Here is a 10,681-nt window from a genome sequence, read left to right on the forward strand (position 1 = left end):
AGTTGTGGCAGAGGTCATATGGTCCATAAAATAGTTGTTATCTGTACCTTCACAGATAAAAATAACTAGTTTAAGACCATGAACTCTTCCATACCATCACCACCATCACCACCACCACCATTATACCACCACTGCTACTAATGACACCACGACCATCAGAACAAGTACTGCCTCCACTACCATTGCCATCAACAGCAAAGACACCACACTCCCACCCACACACACCACTCCATGGCTTAGAGATGTGGAGGCTTCACATGCAGTTGAAGAATTCAGTGAGGAGACCATAAATGTGGACACAGACTCAAACAAAAGTCTTCCTCCCACCACTGAGTGAGACAGAAAGCCTTGAAAGTATCCTTGTCTCTAAAAGTCCTGTGGGTAACCTGTTATTTTAGGAGTGTGCTGGGGTGACTTCATCTCAGAATTTCTAATTATAAGCCTGAACTCACACACACGTCAGTGTGCCTTGAACAACACAGTTGAATGCTTAGTGCAGAGTGTTTTGGGCTGGGAATCCCCCAGCCCTAATTCTTACCAGAAGCAAATGCAAAACCTTTCTGGCCTCAGGATATTTCCATAGATAATGATATAAAAAATGTGAGTTTGGAATTAAACATTTTAGGAAATAAGCCACCAAGTTAGGTAAAAAAATGACTGAAGATACTGACATTATCAAATAAAGGTTATAAAATAAACATGCAGAATATTTTTTAAAAGGAAGAACTTAGAAGTCAGAAATAAACAAAATACATTTGTGAAATTAAAACCTCAATGCATAAACTGTCATTTCTGGCATTAAAGTTGACTAGATGCTCTGATGGATTCTTTTACTAGAAAATAAGATTATAGATCAGAGCACACTTTTAGACATTGCTGGTGATGGAGGAAAATTGTCAAAGATTACCACCATCCCATACAAAGATTACTGGAAAAGGTAGAGTTGCATTGATTTAGAATGCCAACAGTAACAATGGCAGTTAGTTATAAAGCCTTGGTAGAGACACAAGATTAAGAAGTTGAGACTGAATCCACATTTTCTGCTAAGATTCTTTAGGAAAATGATCTCAAATTTAGGCATGCTTTAGAATCACCTAGAGGGCTTGGTAAAATGTGGATTGTTAGGCTTATCCAGCAGAGTTTCTTTTCTTATTCATTTGTGTTAAGTCATATGGTATTTGTCTTTCTCCGTTCACTTATTTCACTTAGCAGAATACCCTCTAGGTCCATCCCAAATTGTTGTAAATGGCAAGATTTCATTCTTATTTGTTGCTAAATAATATCCCAATGTTCTTTATCCATTCATATATCAATGAATACCTCCGTTGTTTCCATATCTTGGCTATTATAAATAACTAGAGGCCCGGTGCACAAAATTCATGCACTGAGGGGGGGGGGATGTCCCTTACCCCAGCCTACACCCTCTCCAATCTGGGACTCTTTGGGATATGTCCGACTGCTGGTTTAGGCCCGATTCCACAGGATCGAACCTAAACCGGCAGTCAGACATCCCTCTCACAATCTGGGACTGCTGGCTCCCAACCGCTCGCCTGCCTGCCTGCCTGATTGCCCCTAACCACTTCTGCCTGCCAGCCTGATCACCCCCTAACTACTCCCCTGCCAGTCTGATCAACGCCTAACTGCTTCCCTGCCAGCCCGATCGCCCCCAACTGCCCTCCCCTGCCAGTCCGATTGCCCCAACTGTCCTCCCCTGCAGGCCTGGTCCCCCCCAACTGCCCTCCCCTGCTGGCCTGGTCGCCCCTAACTGCTTTCCCCTACTGGCCTTATTGCCCACAACTGCTCTCCCCTGCTGGCCATCTTGTGACCACAAGGGGGTGGCCATCTTGTGTGAGGGTGTGACGGTCAATTTGCACATTATCTCTTTATTATATAGGATGCTGCAATGAGCATAGAGGTGACATCACTTTTTGAATTAGTGTTTTTGTTTTCTTCATATAAATACCCAGAGATTGTATTGCTGGGTTGAAAGTAGCTCTATTTTTGTTATTTTTTTTCACATATTTGAAATTTATAGGCAGCATACCTTATCTCCTTATCTAGGAGTAAATGTCTTTATATTTTTAATTTTATTTTTCAATTACAGTTTACATTTAATATTATTTAGTATTAGTTTTAGGTGTACAACATAGTGGTTATAAAATCATATACTTTACAGAATGTTCCCCCCGATATTTCAAGTACCCACCTGGCATCATTCATAGTTATTACAATACTAGAGGCCTGATGCATAAAATTTGTGCAAGAGTAGGCCTTCCTTCCCCCGGCTGCTGGCACCAGCTTCCCTCTGGCACCTGGGACCTGGGCTTCCCTCACAGCCCCGGCTTCATCCAGAAGGTTGTCCAGAAGGACGTCTGGTCTAATTAGCATATTATGGTTTTATTATTATAGATTAATGACTATTTTCCCTATGCTGTAATTTACATCATGTTACTATTGTGTGATTACCAATTTGTAGTACTTGATCCCTTCACCTTTTTCACCCAGCCTTCCATCATCATTTACCAGCCCTTTACCCTTATCTACCTCCCCCACTTCCCTTTCCCTCTGGTAAGCAACAAACTGTTGTCCATGTCTATACTCTTTTTTGTTTGTTTGTTTGCTTTTGTTTAATCTCTTCAACTTTTTCACTAAGTCCCCCAAACCAGCTCCGGTATGGCAGCTGTCAGTCTGTTTTCTGTATCTATGTGTCTGTTTCTATTTTGTTAATTTATTTTGTTCATTAGATTCTTCATATAAGTGAAATCATATGGTATTTGTCTTTCTCTCTCTGGCTTATTTGACTTACCATGATACTCTCCAGGTCCATCCATGATACCACAAAAGTTAATATTTCTTCTTTTTTTATGACCGAGTAGTATTCTATCATGTAGATATACCACAACTTTTTAATCCACTTAATACTGATGGACACTTGGACTGCTTCCAAATCTTGGCTATTGTAAATAATGCTGCAATGAACCTAGGGGTATATATATGCTTTTGAATTAGTGTTTCAAGTTTCTTAGGATATATGCGCAGAAGTGGAATTGCTAGGCCATAAGGCAGGTCCATTTAATTTTTTAAGAAAACTCCATACTGTTTTCCACAGTGGCTTCACCAATCTGCATTCCCCCCAACAGTGCGTGAGGTTCCCCTTTTCTCCACATCCTCGCCAGCACTTGTTGATTATTGATTTATTGATGATAGCCATTCTGACAGGTGTGAGGTGATATCTCATTGAGGTTTTAATTTGCATTTTTCTGATGTTTAGTAATTTGGGGCATCTTTTGATATGTCCATTGGTCATCTGTATCTCCTCTTTGAAGAAATGTCTATTCAGGTTCTTTGTACATTTTTAAATTGGATTATTTGGTTTTTTGGTTTTGAGTTATATAAGTTTTTTATAAACTTTGAATATTAACCCCTTATCAGATGTATCACTGGCAAATATTTTCTTCCATTCAGTTGGCTGTCACCATATATTTGATCCCCTTTACTACCTCCCCGCATCAGCTTTCCCTTTGGTAACAACCATAGTACTATCTGTGTCTATGAGTTGTTTTTAACTTGTTTGTTCATTTGTTGCTTTTAGTTTTATCTACCACAAATGAGTGAAATCATATGGTTCTTGACATTTTCTATGTGACTTATTTCACTTAGCATGGTATTCTTAAGATCCATCTATGTTGTCACAAATGACAATATTTCCTCTTTTCTTATGGCTGAGTAGTATTCCATTGTATATATGTATCCCATCTTCTTTATCTAATCATATATTGAAGGACACTGTGGTTGTTTTTATGTCTTGGACACCATGAATAATGGTATAATAAATATAAAGGTGCATATATCTTTGTAAATAAATGTATTTAAATTTTGGATAGATACCCAGTAGCAAGGTTGCTGGGTAATATGGTAACTCTATTCTTAATTTTTTGAGCAACCTCCATACTCTTTTCCATAAAGGCTATACCAGGTTACGTTCCTATCAGCAGTGAATGAGGGTTCCTTTTTTCCCACAATCTCTCCAATGCTTATTTCTTTTATATTTTTAAATTCTTTATTGTTTAAAGTATTAAATGTCTCCTTTTTCCCCATTGACATCTCCCCAGCCATTTCCACACCCCAGCACATGCCCTCACCCTGCTACTATCTGTGTCCATGGGTTATGCTTATATGTATGCATACAAGTCCTTTGGTTGCTCTCTTGCCCCCTCCCCTCCACCCCTGCCTTCCCTCTGAGGTTGGACGGTCTGTTCGATGCTTCTATGTCTCTGGATCTATTTTTGTTCATCAGTTTATGTTGTTCATTATATTCCACAAATGAGTGAGATCATGTGATATTTATCTTTCTCTGACTGGCTTATTTCACTTAGCACATTATATTCCACAAATGAGTGAGATCATGTGATATTTATCTTTCTCTGACTGGCTTATTCCACTTAGCATAATGCTCTCCAGGTCCATCCATGCTGTTGCAAATGGTAAGCGTTCCTTCTTTTTTTAAATAAAAAAATGGATAAAGGATTTAAATGTAAGACAGGAAACCATAAAAATCTTAGAAGAATCCATAGAAAATATCAGACATATGTTGTAGCAATATATTTACTGATACAGCTCCCTGGGACAACAGAAACTACAGAGAAAATAAACAAATGGGACTACATCAAAATAAAAAGCTTCTGCACAACAAAAGAAACCATCCACAAAACAACAAGAAAGCCCACTGCATGGGAGAACATATTTGCCAATGTTATATCTGACAAGGGTTTAATCTCCAAAATTTATAGGAAACTCATACAACTTAACAAAAGGAAGATACTGGGACAACAGAAACTACAGAGAAAATAAACAAATGGGACTACATCAAAATAAAAAGCTTCTGCACAACAAAAGAAACCATCCACAAAACAACAAGAAAGCCCACTGCATGGGAGAACATATTTGCCAATGTTATATCTGACAAGGGTTTAATCTCCAAAATTTATAGGAAACTCATACAACTTAACAAAAGGAAGATAAACAATCCAATCAAAAAATGGGCAAAGGACCTAGACACTTTTTGAAAGAGGACATACAAAAGGCCAAGAGACATACGAAAACATGCTCAAAGTCACTAGTCATCCTAGAGATGCAAATCAAAACGACAATGAGGTACCATCTTACACCTGTCAGAAGGGCTACATCAACAAATCAATAAACAATAAGTGCTGGCGAGGATGTGGAGAAAAAGGAACCCTTGTGCACTGCTGGTGGGAATGCAGACTGTTTTGATTATCACCTTTTTGTAGTATAATTGAAGTCAGGGAGTATTATACCTAAAGTTTTATTAGTTTTTCTCAGGATTGCTTTAGCTATTTAGGGTCTTTTGTGGTTCGATACAAATCTGATAATTTTTACTCTTCTTTAAAAATTTTTTTTTGGGATTTTGATGGTGATTGCATTAAATCTGTATTTTGCTTTGGATAATATGGCCATTTTAACTATTTTGATTTTTCCAATCTACGAACAAGAAATTTCTTTGTATCTTTTTCAATCTCTTTTAATAATGCCTTCTAGTTTTTAGTATACAGGTCCTTCACATCCTTTATTAAATTTATTCCTAGGTATTTTATTCTTTTTTGTTGCAACTGGAATTGTTCTTTTCATTTCTATTTTTTTTTAAATATATTTTATTGATTTTTTACAGAGAGGAAGGGAGAGGGACAGAGAGCTAGAAACATCAATGAGCGAGAAATATCGATCAGCTGCCTCCCACACATCCCCCACTGGGGATGTGCCCGCAACCAAGGTACATGCCCCTGACTGGAATCGAACCTGGGACCCTTCAGTCCACAGGCCGACGCTCTATCCACTGAGCCAAACCTGTCAGGGCTTCATTTCTATTTTTGAAATGTCATTCTTACTATGTATAATTGAAAAGTTGTTTATTTTGTAGATTGATTTTGTGTCCTGCAACTTTATTGTACTTATTTATCATTTCTAATGATTTTCTGTTAGAATCTTTATGGTTTTCTATGTTAAAAATTATGTTATTTGCAATAAGTGACAATTTTACTTCTTCATTACCAATTTAGATGCTTTTTATTTCTTTCTCTTGCTTGATTGTTCTGGGTAGGGTTTCCAGCACTATGTTGAATAAGAGTGGTAAGAGTGGATGTCCTTATCTTGTTCCTGACCTTAGAGAAAAATATTTTAGTTTTTTGCCATTGAGTGTGATCTTAACTGAGGGTTTGGCATATAGAGCCTTTATTATGTTGAAGTACTTTCCTTCTATACACATTTTTGGTGAGTGTTTTAATCATTACTGGAGGCTGTATTTTATCAAATATTTTTTTGAATTTATTGATATGACATGATTTATTTTTTATTTTGTTAATGAAATGTATTACATTGATCAATTTACATATGTTGAACCATCCTTGTGCTCCTGAAATGAACCCCACTTGATCATAATGTATTTTTGTAAGATCTTGTTGTATTCTTTTTTGCTAATATTTTGCTTAGGATTTTTGGATCTGTATTTATTGGAGATATTGGTCTGCAGTTATTTGTTTGTTTGTTTGTTTGTTTTCCTTGCCAGGTGTTGGTATCAGGTTTTTGTTGGCCTCATAAAATGTGTTAGGAAGCAATGCCTCTTCTTCGATATTTTGGAAGGGTTTGAGAAAGATAGGCATCAATTTTTTTAGAATGTTTATAGAATTCACTAGTAAAGCCACCTGGTTCTATACTTTTACTTTTTGGAAAGTTTTCGATAGGCCTATTTATATTTTGCAGTTCTTTGTGATTCAGTCTAGGTAGGTTATATATTTCTAAGAAGTTATCCATTTCTTCGTTTTTGCATTTGGTGGCATATAGTCTTTCATAGTAAATTTGTATTATCCTTTGTATTTTTGTGGTTTCTGTCATTCTCTTTTATTTCTGATTTTGTTTGAGTTTTTTTCTTTTTTGCTTAGTGAGCCCGTGGTTTGTCAACTTTATTAATTTTTTTCAATGAACCAGCTCTTTGTTGTATTAATGTTTTGTATAGTCTTTTTGTCCACTATTTCATTTAATTTGGTTCTAATTTTTATTATTTCCTTTATTTTGCTGACTTGGGGCTTCTTTGGGGTTGTTTTTTTTTGAGTTTTTTTCCTCATATTTTTAAAAATGTATTTTTTCAGAGAGGAAGAGAGAGAAAAAAAAAACATCAATGAAAGAAAATCATTGGTTGGCTTCCTCCTGCATGCCTCATACCAGGGGTTGAGCCCACAACCTGGGCATATGCCATGACTGGGAATAGAACTGTGACCTTCTGGTTCATAGATTGATGCGTAACCACTGAGCCATGCCACTGGGCTGTCTATTATTCTTACACTGATATTACTCTTTCTGACTGGTGTCAAATAGAGTTCTTTGTGTTGTTTTTTTTAATGCTCAAGACTCTGTGTCCTTCCATCTGTGTCATTTCTAGGTTTCTATCTTCAATATCACTAATTCTTTTCTCCATCTAGTCAGCTCTATTTCCTAAGCCCGCTAATTCATTCTTTATCCCTTTTACTGAGTTCTTCATCTCTAGACTTTCTATATGGTTTTTTTGTGTGTTTTTTTTTTAACTTTCCAAGTACAGGTCCTTTACCTCCTTGGTTAAGTTTATTCTTAGGTGTCTTATTTTTTGATGTTGTTGCAATGGTATATGGGCTTGGTTTTCTTTTAGTTTCTTTTTTGGAGAGTTCATTATTAGTGTAGGTCTTTAAGAGAGGGAAGAAAAATAATGTGTGCCCAGTCCTCTACCTTGAATCAGAAGCATGGTTCCATTACTGGTACTTTTTCCTGTCCCTCTAATCAGTTTCATTAAAGGATTGGTTTTCAAAGATCAAACTTTTGGCTTTGATGATTCTCTATGTTGTATCTTTGCTTTTTAGTTCACTAGGTTCTTCTTTCTATCACCATCTGTCACATATATTCCTTTCCATTATTATTACATTAGCTGATTTATTAATTTAGTTGTTGACTTATTACATCTTACTCTTTATTCTCCTCATATAAGCATTAAAGCTACATATTTTTCTCTAAATGTTGCTTCACCTGCACTCCTAAGTTTGAGATGTAGTTTGTTTTGAAATGTAGTTTTTTCAATGATTCAGTTCTAAATAATTTTATATTTTGCTATGATTCTCCCTTAGTCCAATGGTTATTAAGAAAGCATTTCTTTTTCCTTAATTTCCAAATGAATGTGGAATTTATTAACTATGTTTTATTAAATGTAAATGTACTTTTATATCAATTGTGTTCTGGTTAGAAAAACTGATCTAAATATACTAGTTTTTTTAAATTTTACTGATACTTTATGGACTAGTACTTGGTCAATTTTTAGAAAGAATGGAGAGTGGGACAGAGAAAGGGAGGGAAGGAAGGAAAGATAAAAAGAAAAAAAGAAAACAGCAAAGAAAGAAAACATGTACCTAGAAGAATCTCTATTCTCTAATTGTTGGATTCAGAATTTTATATATGCTTATTTGCTTAAAATTGTTATTGTTTTTTTCAAGGTTCTATGTCTTTCTTATTTTTGGTTTGTGTATTTCTTAACATAATTGAGAGACTGTTTTTGAAATCTCTTGTACTGGTGGTAGAGATAGCACATTATCCCTGTAATTTTATCAATTTTACTTTTTACACTGTGACAAATTATGTAGAACATGAAAATTGAGGCGTGAAACTGGTGAATTGAACCTCTTCCTATGTAGATACTATGTTACTCTGTAGTAATATTTTCCAGTCCTTATTTTCTGTTTTGTTTTAGATTCATTAAAGTGGGCCTGGTTTGATATATTTTGCTTATGATTTTTCTTATAGATATGTTTTACATCCTTTTTCTTTCAATGTTTCCATGTACCTATGCCATACATGCCTCTCTTAAAAAATAGCATATCTCTGGATATTGTTTTAAATCCTAGCTAAAATTTATTTTAACGGGCAATTTAAATTTATGCTTACTACGAATACTAATATATTTTCACTTGTTATTATTTCAATTCTTACTGTATATTTCTGTCTTATTATTATTTTTCTCTCTCCTGGCTTGAAATGTATATAAGTCTTTCTATTCACTTGGTAGTTACCCTTGAGATATGCCCATGCATATTTAGCCTAAATCTAAAACTGAATATTTTAACATACTTCTAGAACATTTAAAGGAGCTTAGAACCACCTACCTTTTGATTTGCATACTATTGTTTTCCAGTGTTTACATTTTCTTAAATACACCTCAGCATTTAGGGGGTGAGGTGGCTTATACATAGCCAATATTTATTTGGATTTACAAACATGTTTTTGGTTCATCTGTTCATCAGTTCTTGCATCTCCAGCCATAGGCTAGTGTTATTTTCCTTCTTCCTGAAGTGCATTTTTTAGAATTTCTTTTGCTGTAAGTCTCTTAGTTTTTTAGTCTGTCCGTAAATATCTTGTTTTACTTTTTTCTTAAAATATAAGTTTATTATGTATAGTTCAAAGTTGATAGCTAATTTCGTTCAAGATATTGAAGAAACAAGTTTACTGTTTTTTGGCTTCCATTATTGCTTGATGTTGGATGTCATTCTAATGTTGCTGCCATGTACTTATCTGTCTTTTTCCTACAATTGGTTTTAAGATCTCCTTTGAATATCATGTAGCACATCAATGTGGTGTTCCCTGATGGGGGTGACTGGATAAAGAAGGTGAAGGGATTAGCTAAATAGCACATATGCAGACCCCAGGGACATGGACAATAGGTTGGTGAAGGTAAAAGGAGGTAGAGAAGCGGGTAGGTGGTTGGGCAAAGGGCAGGGTAAAGGGGAACACTTGAAATTATGTCAACACTAAGTTTTTAATAAAGAATAAAAGGAAAGAAAACAAAAATATTTTAATAAAAGATAAAATAGTAACAAATAATTAACGAAATAAAGAATTTTTAAAATTCCATAGTAGATGATGAGTTCAGTGGATTATTGAAAGAAGGAAAGTCACTTTAAGCTGAATGAGGAAACTGCAGCCTGGATTTCCTGAGAAGAGATGATGGCAGCTAAGAGGACAAGGCATACAGACTGAGGTCAGACTTCCATAGAACAACACATGCTGTAAGGACAATGGGGTTATTCCTTCAAAGTTCGGAGAAAAAACATTTAATTAGGCACCAACAAAGCAATCATTGCAATGTGAGCAAGAACAAAAAGGAAACAGCAACAACAATAATCAATATTTCAGTGCTCAGAAAATTTATCTCCCACATTGCCTCTCTAAATACGCAACTTACAAATTTACTTTAGAAAGAAATGATATTAGAAACCAAGAAAGTGGTAAAAGAGGTGTAAAAGAGGTGTAAAAGAGGCAGCGAATAACTCCTGAAATGAATAAAAAGAGATCCCCATACGTCAGCTGTTCAGCAACAATCTGTACGATTTGTAACAAACATCTGTATCTGTGGGTGTCACAAAGGACTTCTTCATGAATAGGAAAAACAGAACAAAGAAATTTGGGAGATAACAGTGATGCTCAAAATAAGGCACAGGTTTCTTTCCTCAATGCTAAAACGAAGTCATTTAGAAACTCCAGAAAAAAACACAAAACACACCCACAAAACCAGAAAAACTACAAGAATTCTAAGGGTCCAAACACAAAAGAAAACAAAATTCCCCATTATGTTGAGCAGTTATGGAATATAAAA

This window comes from Myotis brandtii, unplaced genomic scaffold (assembly GCF_000412655.1).
Source record: "Myotis brandtii unplaced genomic scaffold, ASM41265v1 scaffold1164, whole genome shotgun sequence".
In the NCBI taxonomy this organism is placed as follows: domain Eukaryota; kingdom Metazoa; phylum Chordata; class Mammalia; order Chiroptera; family Vespertilionidae; genus Myotis; species Myotis brandtii.